We start from the raw sequence: 12,464 nt of genomic DNA on the forward strand, positions 1-12,464 counted from the left end.
GTTGCTGATGAAGTATACTCACAAGAGGATAATGTGGAATACAAGCACTGGTAGATACCAGTTGAGCCAAAATCTGTTATAAATGCTGCGTAATTCTAGGTGCATTTGGTAAAAATCAAAATTTAAAATAGCTTGATGAAGTGGAGAAGACAAATCAGAAAGCTCCTATGAAGAGAAAACGCAGGACCAAAACTTTCTATGCCATAAAATCCAAAACTACATGACTGGAATTAACTATCAAACTGGAGTGATCAAGTTACGCATAGTCTGATTGCATGGTGGAGCAAGCTCAAGTGACCAGGTGGCCCACTTCTGCTTCTATTTTACATGTTTACATACCAGGTAATTAGCCTCCTCTCACCTTTGTTTTTCTTTACTTTCAATGGATGTGGACATCACTGGCAAAGCCAGCTTTTGGTGCCCATCATCAACTGTTATTTGGTTGGAACTGAGAAATAGGAAAGAGATGATCACCTTATTGGGATTGTATTATAGAACCCCCCTCCAGTCAGCAGGAAATTAAGAAACAAATTTGTAAGGAGATCTCAGTTATCTGTAAGAATAATAGGGTGGTTATGGTAGGGGATTTTAACTTGCCAAAAGTAGACTGGGACTGCCATAGTGTGAAGGGTTTAGATGGAGAGGAATTTGTTAAGTGTGTACAAGAAAACTTTCTGATTCAGTATGTGGATGTACCTAGAGAAACTGCAAAACTTGATCTACTTGAGAAGTAAGAGTCAAAAAGTGTGTCACTGGAAAGAGTGTCGACATTCCGAGCACAAGCTCTTCAACATTCCTGAAGAAGAGCTCATGCTCAAAACATCAACACTCCTACTCCTCAGATACTACCTGACCAGCTGTGCTTTTCCAGCGTCACACTTTGACTCTTATCTCAAGCATCTGTAGTTCTCACTTTCTCCTCCTCTTGGAAAAGTAAGGCAAGTGACTGAGGTGCCCGTGGGAGAACATTTTGGAGCCAGCGACTATAATTCTGGCTCTAATTCAAATAGATTAGATTACTTACAGTGTGGAAACAGGCCCTTTGGCCCAACAAGTCCACACCGACCCGCAGAAGCGCAACCCACCCAGACCCATTCCCCTACATTTACCCCTTCACCTAACACTATGGGCAATTTAGCATGGCCAATTCACCTGACCTGCACATCTTTGGACTGTGGGAGGAAACCGGAGCACTCGGAGGAAACCAACACAGACACGGGGAGAATGTGCAAACTCCACACAGTCAGTCGCCTGAGGCGGGAATTGAACCCAGGATTCTGGCGCTGTGAGGCAGCAGTGCTAACCACTGTGCCACCATGCCACCCACTTTAAACAAACGGTGATGGAAAAGGATAGACCGGATCTAAAAGTTGAAATTCTAAATTGGAGAAAGGCCAATTTTGACCGTATTAGGCAAGAACTTTCAAAAGTTGACTGAGGGCAGATGTTTGCAGGTAAAGGGACAACTGGAAAATGTGAAGTCTTCAAAAATGCGATAGAGAGTCCAGAGACAGTATGTTCCTATTAGGGTGAAAGGCAAGGCTGGTAGGTGAAGGGAATGTCAAATGACTAGAGAAATTGAGGTTTTGGCTAAGAAAAAGAAGGAAGCATATGTCAGATATAGGCAGGAGAGATCGAGTGAATCCTTAGAAGAGGCTCAAGGCAGTAGGAGTATACATATGATGGGAATCAAAACAAGAGCAAAAAGGGGACATGAGATAGCCTTGGCAAATTGGGTTAAGGAAAATTCAAAGAGATTTCACAAAAATATTAAGGACAAAAGGGTAACTAAGGAGAGAGGGTAACTAACTCAAAGATCAGCAAGGAGATCAAGGCCCCTCAAAGATCTCCTGTGGAACCACAGGAGACGGGGGAAGATACTAAACAAGCATTTTGCATCAGTGTTTACTGTGGAGGACATGGAAGACATAATGTGAGCAAATAGATAGCGACATCTTGAAAAAAAATGTCCATATTAAGGGGCAGCACGGTGGCTCAGTGGTTAGCACGGCTGCCTCACAGCACCAAGGTCCCAGGTTCGATTCCAGCCTTGGGCAGACTGTGTGTGGAGTTTGCACATTCTCCCTGTGTCTGCGTTGGTTTCCTCCGAGTGCTCCGGTTTCCTCCCACAGTCCAAAGATGTGCAGGTCAGGTGAATTGGCCATGCTAAATTGCCCATAATGTACGGTGCATTATTCAGAGGGAAATGGGTCTGGGTTGGTTACTCTTCAGAGGGTCGGTGTGGACTGGTTGGGTCAAAGGGCCTGTTTCCACACTGTAGGGAACCTAATATTACAGAGGTGTTGATGTTAGATGTCTGAAAAGTTGATAAATCCCCAGGACCTGATCAAGCGTACCCAAAAACTCTGTGGGAAGCTAGGGAAATGATTGCTGCGTCCCTTGTTGAGGTAGTTGGGTCATCGATAGTCACAGTTGAGGTGCCGGAAGACTGGACTTTGGCTAACATGGTGTCACTATTTAAGAAAGGTGGTAAGTAAAAGCCAAGAAACACTAGACCGGTGAGCCTGATATCAGTGATGGACAAGTTGTTGAAGGGAATCCTGAGGGATAGGATTTACATGCATTTGAAAAGACAAGGACTGATTAGTGAGTCAACATGGTTTTGTGTATGGGAAATCATGTCTCACTAACCTGATTTTTGAAGAAGTAATGAAGAGGATTGATGAGGACAGAGCAGTGGACGTGATCTATATGGACTTCAGTAAAACATTCAACAAGGTTCTTCATGGTAGACTAGTTAGCAAGATTAGATTACATGGAATACAGGAAGAAGTAGCCATTTTGATACAGAACTGGTGGAGGGTTGCTATTCAGATTAAAGGCCTGTGACCAGTGGTGTGCCGCAAGGATCGGTGCTGGGTCCTCTGCTTATTGCCATTTATATAAAAGATTTGGATGTGAACATAGGAGGTATTGTTCATACATTTGCAGATGACACCAAAATTGGAGGTGTAGGGGACAATGAAGAATGTTACCTCAAAGCGTGACAGGATCTTGATCATATGGGCCAATGAGTGGCAGATGGAGTTTAATTTAGACAAATTAGGTGCTGCATTTTGGAAAGGCAAATCAGGGCAGGACTTATACAATTAAATGGTAAGGTCCTGGGAGTGTTGTTGAACAAAGAGATCTTGGAGTGCAGGTTCATAGTTCCTTGAAAGTGGAGTCACAGGTAAGTAGGATAGTGAAGGCGGCGCTTCGTATGCTTCCCTTTACTGTACAGAGCATGGAGTAGAGGAGCTGGGAGGTCATGTTGCGGGTGTACAGAACATTGGTTAGGCCACTTTTAGAATAATGTGTGTAATTCTAGTTTCCCTAAAGGGGCAACTTTTTCATGTAGAGGATGATGCTTGTGTGGAATGTGCTGCCAGTGGAAGTGGTAGAGGCTGGTACAATTACAACATTTAAAAGGCATCTGTATGGGTATATGAATAAGAAAGGTTTTGGAGGGTCATGGGCCAAGTGTTGGAATGGGACTAGATTAGTTTAGGATATCAGGTCGGCATGGATGAGTTGGACTGAAGGGTCTGTTTCTATGCTGTACATCTCTAATGAAACTATGATTGGCTTGCTGGGCCTTTTCAGAGGCAGTTAGGACTGTTTTGGGTCTGGAGTCACATGTAAACCAGATTGAAGGACAGCAGATTTTCATCCCTTAATGTAAAGGCCTTTAATAAAGCAGATGAACTTTTATAAAAAACAGATTATAGTTCTATGGTCACCATTAACAGGAGACCGGCTTTATAATCCGGATTTATTTAATTGAATAAAAATTCCATCAACTACCACAGTAGTTGCAAACCCATTTTAGAGAACATTCACTTGGACCTCTGGACTACTGGTCCAGAGACCTTACCACCATACACCTTCCCCACAAACAATCCCAGCAATGGCATTAAATGTACAGTAGAGCTCCCCCCACTTTTAAATAGAAAGTAAAACGCCCACAACATTGCCTCCATCAAATACTACTAGGTTTTGTACCCCACAAGGTTAAATACATAGTCAAGCTTCCTCTACACTTAAAAACGAAACATGAGCTTCGTCTACATCGTGCCCATCAAATCTCCGGACAGGTACAATATGGAGTTAGACACACCAACATTCCAACATACCAGAAAGTTCACCCACTAAAGAAAACAGCTTTTGTGGTGTTTGTTTTTATTTTCTACAATAGAAAACAACAACACCCTAAAAGGCAAAACAGAATTTGCTTTTGAGAGATGACCTGTTCCAGAAAACAGCTGCAAGCTCAGATGCTTTGTCAGAAGGATTAAATCATCGGCGACCCGGACAGTCAGCCTCACATTGAAATTGAAGCTTGGTTTTAAAAAAAACAGGAATCAGGAACGTTCCTGTTTAAAATTGGAGATTGGTGAACAGTTAGCTGGGGCAGCAAATTATAAATGAGCAGCACACTGGAAGTGAGGGGAGAAACCAGGAGAGGATCAGTTTTCGATAGTTATCCAATAATACATGCAGAATATAGTTTTGAAAGAGCACAAGATTAGACTCTGCTGTTGTCTCAGGCTCATGAATGAACAGTATAGAAATTCATTGTCTAGACTCAGAGGTATTGACTGGCAACTCAGGTTAAGAACTCAGACTTGCTGTTATGTTTAAAACCCATATTCCAACATCAGATAGCACCTCAAGACATGGGGAGCTTAGAGGAAACTCAAGGACAAAACCTGTAACCAGATTTTTCACATGTCTCATACCTTCTAAAAATAGAAATCTAAAAAAAAAAAGGAAAGCACTTCTACAATTCTAAAATCTGGGTCATGAAATTCCACTCCTCAAAGCGCAAGGACATTAGCAGCGTGCTCAATGACAAAGGAAATATGAGACAAGTACAGAAAGGCACATCTGACTAAGATGGAAGCTCTAAGTTTTATCTCCACTAATAATACACACACGAAATATTACACACACTCCCATGAAATTCTGGCCTGTTTTTGTATACATGGTGTAGGCTCTTCCTTCCCAGTTTCCAGACTCCTGGAGGGTTATTCTGATTTTGTGTACTTTAGTTGTCCATTGTACATCTCACCATCATGGAAACAAAAAACAGGGAAAGATATGGAACAGCATTCCCCAAAAGACAATCAGTTTACACAATTGCAGAAAGTTTAAAAAAACTCTCATATTACAAGTTTTAAAGATAAAAACACAACAGCATTCTTTGAGTAGAATGGAGAAACCTTTCTGGATTTTGCTGATAGAAGGAACCAAGGTACAGGTAGGTCAGTCAGGCCATCTAGATTACTCCATCATTCAACTAGATCATGGTTGATCATCCATGTCAAAGTCACTTTCCCGGTCACCATTTTCCTTGATGTAGTTAGAAATTGATAAGTTTGTAGATGCCACCTTCAATATACTCAAAAATGGAGTCTCTGTGGCCCTTTGGGGCAGAGGATTCCAAAGATATATCTGCCTGAGTGGAGAAAATCCCCCTCATCTCAGTCTCCAATAGCCTGTTTCTTCCTGAGTCAGTGTCTGTGTCTCCTGGTTATAGACACTCCATCCCCATACTCATGTGATCTTTTGGTTCATGGAGTTACAAGCATAGTTGTTATACTCATAAGGGGCAAGGGTATTAACCTTTGTCCACCTCAAAATGATCCAGGAGCACAATCTTACCAAGCAATTATTAAAAGAATCAGACTTTGTATGAATCTACTGTTATTAATATATAAGCTCCATTGCTGTTTCTCACAATCACCTCCCCACCCCAAGGCATTCTATCTGTTGTCAAAGACCATGAATGGCAATATCCACCTAGCTTAACTGCTAGGCACCTCGCCCTAAACACACTTTTGTGCAACAGTTCATGACACATTCCAAGCCTTTGAAAGTCGGAATTAGGACTGGTTGAACAGAATCAAACCCACATCTTCTGACTGAAAGCCAGATCAATCTAAAATTGAAGCCTTAAAAAGGAATTTATTAATAGTTATTAAGCATGTTAACCAAAACAATTTTAAACAAACAGTTTAAATTAATACTTTTTAAATATTTATGTCTCAAGTCCACAACTGCACACACAATCCTCCAGGTGTGTTCTACGGCTCTATACAATGGCTAGACATATTTTACTTCTTATATTCGAATACTGTTGTAATAAAGGCCAATGTATTATTTATTCTCTAGTTGCTTGCTGAACCTATATATTAACTTTCAGCAATTCATCAACAAGGACACCCTAGTCCTTTTGAAATTCAACACTTACCGGTCTTACACCATTTTAAAAAGTCCTACTTTTCCTGCCAAAGCATATAATTCCCATTTCTCCACACTGGAATTCCATCTACAAAAATTTACCTATTCACATAGCTTCTCCAAATGTTCTACAAGTGTATTTGCATTATCCTCACTATTCAGTTACACTTCCACCTCATTTTATGTCATTTGCTAATTTAAAAGATAAGTATGTAACTGTCAGGCAGGGAGGAAGATATAGAACGCATGAGCCGTGGTTTACTAAGGAAGTGGAATCTCTGGTCAAGAAGAAGAAGGCAGCTTATGTTAGGACAAAAATGTGAAAACTCAGTTAGGGCGCTTGAGGGTTACAAGGAAGTCAGGAAAGACCTAAAAAGGGAGCTCAGAAGAGCCAGGAGGAGACATGAGAAGTTGTTGGCGTATAGGATCAGGGTTAACCCTAAGGCTTTCCATAGATATGTCAGGAATAAAAGAATGACGAGAGTTAAATTAGGGCTAATCAAGGATAATAGTGGGAAGTTGTGTGTGGAGTCAGAGGAGATAGGGGAAGCACTAAATAAATATTTTTCGACAGTGTTCACAATAGAAAATGAAAATGTTGGCGAGGAAGATACAAAGATACTTGCATCTAGACTAGAAGAGATTGAGGTTCACAAGGAAGAGGTATTAGAAATACTGCAGAGTGTGAAAATAGACAAGTCCCCTGGGCCAGATGGGATCTATCCTAGGATCCTCTAGGAGGCAAGGGAAGAGATTGCTGAGCCTTTGGCATTGTTCTTCAAATCATCATTGTCTACAGGAATAGTGCCTGAGGACTGGAGGATAGCAAATGTGGCTCCCTTGTTCAAAAAGGGTAGTAGAGACAACCCTGGTAATTACAGACCAGTGAGTCTCACTTCAGTTGTTGGTAAAGTGTTGGAAAAGGTTATAAGAGATAGGATTTATAACCATCTAGAAAAGAATAATTTGATCAGGGACAGTCAGCACGGTTTTGTGAAGGGGAGGCGTGCCTAACGAATCTTATTGACTTTTTTGACAAAGTGACTAAACAGGTAGATGAGAATAAACCGGTTGATGTGGTGTATATGGATTTCAGCAAGGCATTCGATAAGGTTCCCCACAGTAGGCTATTATACAAAATGCGGAGGAATGGGATTGTGGGAGACGTACCAGTTTGGATCAGTAATTGGCTTGCTGAAAGAAAACAGAGGGTTGTAGTTGATGGAACATGTTCATCTTGGTGTCCAGTTACTAGCGGTTATACCGCAAGGGTCGGTGTTGGGTCCACTGCTGTTCATCATTTTTATAGATGACCTGGATGAGGGCTTAGAAGGGTGGGTTAGTAAATTTGTGGACGACACTAAGGTCAGTGGAGTTGTGGATAGTGACAAAGGATGTAGTAGGTTGCAGAGAGACATAGATAGGATGCAGAGCTGGGCTGAGAGGTGGCAAACGGAGTTCAATGTGGACAAGTGTGAGGTGATACACTTTGGACGGAGTAATCGGAATGCAAAGTGCTGGGCTAATGGTAAGATTCTTGGGAGTGCAGATGAGCAGAGAGATCTCGGTGTCTATGTACACAGATCCCTGAAAGTTGCCACCCAGATTGACAGGGTTGTTAAGAAGGCATACAGTGTTTTGGCCTTTATTAATAGAGGGATTGAGTTCCAGAACCAGGAGGTTATGTTGCAGCTGTACAAAGCTCTGGTCCAGCAACACTTGGAATATTGTGTACAGTTCTGGTCACCGCATTATAAGAAGGATGTGGAAGCTTTGGAAAGGGTGCAGAGGAGATTTACTAGGATGTTGCCTGGTATGGAAGGAATGTCTTACGAGGAAAGGCTGAGGGCCTTGAGGCTGTTCTCATTAGAGAGAAGAAGGTTGAGAGGTGACTTAATAGAGACATACAAGATAGTCAGAGGGTTAGATAGGGTGGACAGGGAGAGCCTTTTTCCAAGTATGGGGACGGCAAACACGAGGGGACACAACTTGAAAGTGAGGGGAGATAGGTATAAGACAGATGTCAGAGGTAGTTTCTGTACTCAGAGAGTAGTAAGGATATGGAATGCTTTGCCTGCAAAGGTAGTAGATTCGCCAAGTTTAAACCTCCTTCGAATCCTCCCACTTCGAAAAAAACAAGCTGTATTCCTGACGAAGGGCTTATGCCCGAAATGTCGATTCTCCTGCTCCTCATATGCTGCCTGGCCTGCTGTGTTTTTCCAGCATTACATTTTTCAACTCTGGTACTCCAGCATCTGCAGTCCTCACTTTCTCCTAGTCACTGATTTATTGTCTGCTTCCAAGTGCCCTTCAACTGAGTGGAGTGCTCAGCCATTTGAGATGTGTTAAGAATCAGCCACATTGCTGAGAGTCTGGGGTGACACGTAGGCCCGGCTCAGGATGGCAGATTTCCTTCCCAAAAAGGATATTATTGTACCAGACATTCACTGACAATGGTTTTATAATAATTATCACCAAGACTGGTTTCTAAAATCCCAGACTTTTTTTTTTAAATTGAATGTAAATGTCATCATATTCTAGGGATTCTATGAAATCCTAGCATAAAGATTATCTTAATTAACTGGAAGCAGGCCATTCAACCCATCGGGTCCACACCAGCCCACCAAAGAGCAAAGCATCCTGACCCAATCCCCTACCCTATCCCTGCAACCCTGCAGTTCGCAGAGCTAATTCAACTAGCCAGCACATCCCTGAACATTATGCTCAATTTACCGTGGCCAATCCAACTAACCTACACTTTGGACAGTGGGATGAAATCAGAGCACCTACACTGCTTTGTGTAGAAGTGTAAACCATAAAGGAAGAGATGACAACTTTTGCTCCACAGCAGACAGGGCAACTGTGAATAGGTGATCATCTGCTAGGCAAGTATATCAGCATACAGAGGGGTGTGTGTGTGTGTGCGCATCAAAGTAAAGTTCAATTTGTGGGCATTGTAAGCTGGGCCATCTTCCTAAACTGCTGATATCATGCTTGTTAGACCATTTCAGAAGGTGAATAAGATTCAGCAATGCTCCAATGGGACTGGAATCATACGTCACCCAGGAAAGCAGATTTTTATCTATATATAGCTCCTTTTAGTGGTACTCAGAACAGAATGACATCAACACTATTCTGGGTTGTGACACTAGCCCACAATAGAATTACATAGTAAATAAACTATGCAAGTGCTGTAATTAAGGCTACGAACCCTCAACTGATAATAAGCGATCTAAAAGCCTCAAGGGCAAATGATGTGTCATTATTTATAGCTCTTTCATTACTCTCCTCAAAAGTATTAATTATGCCATATCAATGAAATGTTTATTGTGCTGTAATGTCAATTCCTCTGGAAACCTCTCCACTCCCTATGCAGTACACTTTGTACACTATCCATTAACTGCCACTATTGAACCTCAGGCAATTAGCAGTACTGCAGTCTGAGCTAATGCTCCTCTGCACCGTGTCAAGGTACACACACTCCTTAGCTCAGGGAAACTCTGCAATGCAGATCTACAGTGGCTACGTCGGATTAGGGGATCAGCTCATGATGGCTGGCCTCTGGCAAGTCCTCCTTCTGAGAGCAAAGCTGTATACAACCACCTAGATTAGAAAACCATGAGTGGTGAATCACAGATCCAAAACTATGATGTCCCACACACAGACTACTCTACCATTTTACCTTTTGATCAAGACCCAAAAAACATGTGAATGACCTCAGACCCAAATTTCGAGAATACCTGCTGGTCCTTGTGTTAAAATGTTTGATTCAGAGAAAAGATAGCCTGCTCATTAAGAATAGGATGATCTTAATAACTGCATTCAACTTTTATCGCTCTCAGCTTCCATGTCCACAGCAGTTAGCACTGCCACCTCACAGCACCGCCACCTCACAGCACCAGGGATCAAGGTTGGTTTAAGCCTTGGATGACAATCTATGTGAATTTCACACATTACCTCTGTGCCTGCGTAGGTTTCTGTCAGGTGCCCCGGATTTCCTCCAAAGATGCGCAGGTTCGGCGAATTGGCACGCTAAATTGTCAGTAGTGTCCAGGGACGTGTAGGCTTGGTGGATTAGCCATGGTAAATATAGGATTGCAGGTATAAGATGAGGGATGGGGTTGAAGTTGGGTGGGATGCTCTTTGGAGGGTCAGTGTGGATCAATGCGCTGAATAGCTTCTTTCTGCTTTGTAGGGATTATATGATTCTATCCACTATTTATTTTTAACACTTGGTGCTGTCAACACTGACATGGGTAGAGTTTCACTGGAGCCCAGATCATGATAAATAAAGAATAAGGGCCCAGAGGAGAACTGAATTTGTGTTTACCTAACATGCCCATTGGACATTCTTTGTTGTTCTTTTCCAGATAAGGACTGTACAAACAAATTAACTGAATGGGAAGCATTTGACAGCATTTTGCGATCTAAAGAAATGCAAGATCTTTGTCACATGCAGAAACCCTGAGCCAATGTATAACTCCTCTCACCTTATCTGGTCACCCAAAGACTAGTACACACTAGGGCTCAAACCCACGACCTTCCTTAGTTCATACATTTCAGTAGCACACTGAACACAACGAAAGACCTCATGGATCATTTTCTCCATTAATTGTAAAGTGTCTATATATTTGGCCAAGCTGGTATTTATTGTCCATTGCTAGCTGCCTTTCAAACGTTAGTGGGTTAGCTCAGAATGATTAATAAAGGGACTGAATCATATATGGAACAGATTTGATAAAGGACAGCTGGCTTCCTCCCTAAAATCTCATCAACCAAACAACTAGGTTTTGATGACAATGACAACTTTCATGGTCATGATTACCGAATTCTTAACAGAATTCAAACTCTTGAGGCTACCAAAGCAGTTGATGGAATTGAAATGCACATAAATCTGGAATATAAAACCAGTTTCCCAATCACCATTGCTGAATTCATCACTGTGTTGTAAAACCCAAATGGTTCACAAATTTCCTTTAGGGAACAAAATCTGTCATCATTAACTAGTCTCCCCTACATGAGACGACAGATCAATAACAATGTCACTGACTCCTAAACACCCTTTGAAATGGTCAAGCAAACCATTCAGTTCAAGGACAATTGAGGAAGTCAACAAATGGGAGCCTTGCAGTCATGTCCACATAAAACAAAAAATTCTCAAAATGTCACATTGAGAGTTAAGCTCAAGCAGTTACTGATCCAGTTATAGAACAACCACAGTTAAAATGTCAACAAAAAACAGAATTTAAATGTACATTTATTTAGCATACCCCAAACTCCAGCCGTACATCAAGTGTAGAGTTAGCCACTGCAAAAGATCGTCTTCCAATTTCAAATTCAGGATCAGGTGAGAGAACAGCTTCTGACTGCTTCCAAACTGTGCCACAGTGCAATGAGAAAATCTCTGGAGAGGAGTGGAGTGAAGTACAGATTTTACAAAGAGATTTAGCTGTGAGGCAGATCTGAGTAAGTGACACAGGAACTTTTTCCTTCTAAAATTACTTTACCCTCCCAGTGACTGGGATGGGAAAGTACATGGACGTCCCCCTACTCCCCTCAGTATGAGGGATGCAGGGAGGACAGAGCCATTGGATTGAGAAGGGGAAGAGACAGATGCTATTCCTCAGTCTGGGGGAGGGAGGACTGAGCACATCGACAAACCCCCTTAGACTGGATTGGATCGGATCGGATCGGGAGGGGACGGGTACTCAGTCCATGGAAACCGCCCGCCCCCCCCGCCCCTTAGACCCAACGGTACCCCCCTGGCTTCACCCCGGGCCCGCAGCCTGAGTGGCTGACCGGCGGACGGGTGAGGCAGTGCGGGGCGGGAACCGGCAGCAGATGGAGCCAGGATTGGACACTCCAGACTCGAAGAGAAGTGCCCCCAGTCGTCGCGCAGTGCCTCCTCACTCGGGAAGGAGGGTGAGGGGACAGCGATCTCCCTCCGGTCCCCGGTCTCTCTCCCCCGAATCCCGCCTGTCACTCACCCGCTCGAGCTGCGAAAAAGCGGTCGTCACTGCGCATGCACAGGCTCGGGGGGCGCGGCATGGTGACGTCACCAGGACTGCATCGGTGGGAAGATGATGATTTAAAGACACAGGCCCCCATTCCCAGTAAAGGATTTAAAGACACAGGCCCCCATTTCTAGTGAAGGAGTTAAAGACACAGGCCCCCATTCCCAGTGAAAGATTTGAAGATACAGACCCCCATTCCTAGTG

At 42.9% G+C, this 12,464-nt stretch overlaps 1 protein-coding gene across 2 annotated transcripts in view; it reads right to left on the bottom strand.

The window, feature by feature from the left end:
- The window catches only part of nt5c2a (5'-nucleotidase, cytosolic IIa), a 78,610-nt gene extending 66,437 nt beyond the window's left edge, over nt 1–12,173 (bottom strand). The window contains exons 1-2 of one of the 2 annotated variants that reach the window (XM_043712881.2): nt 12,157–12,173; nt 11,517–11,650 (exon numbers count right to left, since the gene is read on the bottom strand). The gene's annotated coding sequence lies outside the window, so the exon portion shown is untranslated. Of the gene's footprint in view, nt 1–11,516; nt 11,949–12,156 lie in introns of those variants that run through there. The other variant, XM_043712882.2, reaches the window with a different exon arrangement.
- Between the last annotated feature and the right edge of the window lie 291 nt (nt 12,174–12,464).

This window comes from Chiloscyllium plagiosum, unplaced genomic scaffold (assembly GCF_037043375.1).
Source record: "Chiloscyllium plagiosum isolate Xiang-an unplaced genomic scaffold, Cpla_swu_hap1 HiC_scaffold_22, whole genome shotgun sequence".
In the NCBI taxonomy this organism is placed as follows: domain Eukaryota; kingdom Metazoa; phylum Chordata; class Chondrichthyes; order Orectolobiformes; family Hemiscylliidae; genus Chiloscyllium; species Chiloscyllium plagiosum.